This window comes from Gopherus flavomarginatus (assembly GCF_025201925.1).
Source record: "Gopherus flavomarginatus isolate rGopFla2 chromosome 13 unlocalized genomic scaffold, rGopFla2.mat.asm SUPER_13_unloc_1, whole genome shotgun sequence".
Lineage (NCBI taxonomy): Eukaryota > Metazoa > Chordata > Testudines > Testudinidae > Gopherus > Gopherus flavomarginatus.
In genome coordinates, this window is record NW_026114609.1 from 4,716,131 (window position 1) to 4,719,648 (window position 3,518).

The 3,518-nt window shown below is 51.6% G+C and overlaps 1 non-coding gene across 1 annotated transcript; it reads left to right on the plus strand.

Annotated features, from left to right (window-relative positions):
• The first annotated feature begins 1,064 nt into the window (after window positions 1–1,064).
• Window positions 1,065–1,228, plus strand: LOC127041044 (U1 spliceosomal RNA). The gene has a single exon (XR_007771625.1). It is a non-coding gene; the product is annotated as a U1 spliceosomal RNA (small nuclear RNA).
• The last annotated feature ends 2,290 nt before the right edge of the window (window positions 1,229–3,518 follow it).

Consider the following 3,518-nt stretch of genomic DNA (forward strand, 5'->3'; position numbering starts at 1 on the left):
CACCATGAGTTTTCAAAGATAATAGCCAATGGCCCTGCAATTACACCCGCCAACTCCTTTAGCACCCTCGGATGCAGCGCATCCAGCCCCACGGATTCATGCTCCTCCAGCTTTTCTAAATAGTCTCAAAGCACTTCTTTCTCCACAGGGGGTCGGTCACCTCCTCTCCATGCTGTCCTGCCCAGTGCAGCAGTCTGGGAGCTGATTTTGTTCGTGAAGACGGGGGTGGGGTGAGGGAAAGCATTGACTACCTTAGCTTTTTTCACATCCTCTGTCACTAGGTTGCCTCTCTCATTCAGTAAGGGGCCCACAGTTTCCTTGACTTTCTTCTTCTTGCTAACATACCTGAAGAAACCCTTCTTCTTGTTACTCTTAACATCTCTTGCTAGCTGCAACTCCAAGCCTGAGTTGACCTTCCTAATTTCGCTCCTGCCTGCCCGAGCAATAGTTTTATACTCCTCCCTGGTCATTTGTCCAATCTTCCACTTCTTCCAACGGCGCTGCCTGCCAGTGCACTCAGCCTCACTTGGCAGGTTACAAAAGGGATGGAGTGGCCTTCCAGTTTCTGGAGAGCGGCTGACAACACCCGACCTTCTGCACTGAGGAAAAACTGACGTGAGACAAGGCAGGGGAGGTCGTTCTTGTATTGGACCAACTTCCGGTGGGGAGAGAGAGCAGCAAAATGCAAGCTGCACTCTTTCCCCAGCAGCAGCTGGTCCATGTCGTCTCTCTGATAGCCTGGATGCCTGGGACGGGACCCGGCTTCAACTCCAGGGCACGCAAGAGCCCTGGCCCGGGCAGGCAGGGGGAGGGGCCCGAGCGGAGGGGCGGAGCCGCATGAGCGTGGATGCAGATCTGTGTGCGAGCAGAGCATTGTGGGAGCAGAGACAGGCTGCCCGGCAGGGCCCGCCTTTGGCCCCGCGAGTTCGGCATGGAGAAGGGAGGGGCCTCGGGGATGCCGCGGGGCAGTGGGTGAGGCCGGGGGCTCGGGGCGCTGCGGTCCGCCCCGCGTCTTATAAGTCTGGGGAGAGCGAGGGCAGGTGGCAGCTGGGCAGCTGGACCTCAGACTTACTTGGCAGGGGAAATACCATGATCATGGAGGTGGTGTGCCAAGGGTGAGGTTCATCTATTACACTGTGGGTGTGCTGACTCCTGTGATTTCCCCAAATGTAGGAAACTCGACAGCATAATTTGTGGTAGTGGGGGACTGTGTCCACGCTCTCCCCTCCACGCTCTCCCCTGATGATTGGTTGAAAAGACAGGAAAATGAAATGCCTTGGGGAGTGCTGCTCAGTGGGCTGGGGATGCTTGGTCCAGTGTGTAGCTGTGTGCTTGGTTGGTTTTGACAAAAGCAGTTTTGTTTTCCTGTCTTTGTGACTGTTCTCTTTCTCAGGCCTTGTAGCTTTTGGTACCTTTGTCATTGCTGCTGAGAATGGGGCTAAGAGAGAAAAAGCAAAGCTGACTTCTGAAACTTTACTTGTGGCTTCCAAGGCTCTGTGCTTTCTTGACCTTCCCTGGTCTTTTGCAGCTGATGTGCTCTCTAGTCTGCTTTTGCGGGGGCGGGGCTTGGACCAATCCCTTCTTGTGCTCTAAGGGGAGCTGCCCGCCTGCCTGCTCTGCTTCTTTCCCTGCTTGTAGCTTCTTGCCCAGCTCTCCTTCTTGGGCTCTTCCTCCATTGACAGGGGGACGGCCTGTCCAAAAGGCCTGTCCTGCCCGGTGCCCTCATCCACCAGGCAGCCTCGCCCCCTGCCCTGAGGCCGTTTTGGCTTTTGCTGTCTGTTCTTGTCTCTTGGTGGCCTCCCTGTCTGTGCTACGGAGACCAGGCTGTCACAATCCTGTGCTGGAGGAGGTCTTTCCATCGCTTTAGGCCCCCCGCCTCCCCGAATGCCCTTAGCTATGCTGGGGCTTAGGGCGGCGTGGCCGCGTTGCCCAGGAGCGAGGTTCCCTTTTGCGCACCCCTGACGGATGGAGCTGTTTTGACTTAACTCTTCGGGACGCTCCAACTCTCGGGCCTGGTCTGCACGGGGAACGTAAATCGGCGCGGCTACGTCAGTCCAGGCCTTGGTGGGAAGAATTTTTCCGTCGACCTAGCTCCCGCCTTTTGGGGAGGTGGATGGCCTGCACCAACGAGGAAAACCCTCTCCAGGAACAGTGCCTTTCCATTTGGAGAGATTATGCTGACCTGTGACTACCAATCTCTCACTGTTAACTCTTACAGCAAACCAGGGCAAAGAAAGCCTATGCAAGCACTATTCTGCAGCCCCGATGCTCTTTTCTGCTCCTTCCCACCGTAGGTTAAGCAGGGTGGCTATGAACTCTAGCCTGCCATCTTTTGGTGATCTGTTATAAAGGCCTTTTGAGGCTGCTGTCATTTGCATGGTTCCACCCACCCCGGATTGCATGATGGGAGTGCTTGTTCAAACGGTCATTTCAGCTACTGTGGGATCCCCAGTCTCTTTGTAATTGGGGCAGGAGTAATGCAGTGTATTTTCCTGTTCGTTCTGAATCAAGGAGAGAGGAACTGTACCTGGCATTTGAGGCCTGAGAGCTTCTCCCTCGCCTGTAAAGTACTCACCCATTAAGGGGTCTGGGTTCCAAAGACCCAAAGTTTGTGGAAGGTGGGTATGGATGTTTGTTTGGTTCTTGCTGGTCCGTGCTTGTAGGTTTCTTTCTTGTTGTTCATGGTGTGTAAAGACAGAGGCGTTTTTGAATCTTTTTGAGTTCTTGTTAGTGCTGCAGTTGTTTGCCTTAATGTTATGTCACTCAATCTTTCAGGGTATGCTTTCGTTCCTGAGAGGCAAAAGTCTGCTGTGTGTGTGGTATTAGGGAGTGAGGTAACAAAGGTTGGTGTTGCAGAGGTGGTGCATGTGCCACAAAAATCCTCCCCCCCCCCGGCCAACCCCAGCTCTGGTCCCTGAGTCCAGAATTTGCGTAAACCCTCCTACTGACCTGTGACTAAAAATTTCGTTGCAGAGGTAGTTCGTGTGTCACAAAAGTTGTGTCCCACAGCTGATCTCTCAGGGGGCAATCTGCAAAATTCCTTGCCGTTTGAGCTGTAAGGAGCATTTTACCCATCTATGGAGATGTTTAAAACTTTTAGTGTGGAAACAAGATGCCAGTCCAGCAGTTTATGTATGTCTAAAAAGGACATTTAGTCATTAATAACTTTTTATCTGTGGTAGAGATGCAAATATGTATTAGAACTATAAAAGCTTTATTTTTAAACTAGAGAGATACATAAGACCTAAAACTTGTATTTAGAAATTTCACAAGAAAACTGTACTAATAATTACAAACATCCTTTTTCAATCTCTTTTATTTCATGCTGCTTTGGAACCCATGTCCCTTGCCTAACGAGATTTATGTAGGTTCGGGTGAGTTCCGAAATCATGAACTGCAAAGTACTGTTCTACTGTCCTTGATTTATATCACCAGAATAACTGCACTTTATTACCCCTGCCCTAATAAGAAAGAGACTGGGGATCCCACAGCAGCCAAAATGACCCTTTGGACAGGCA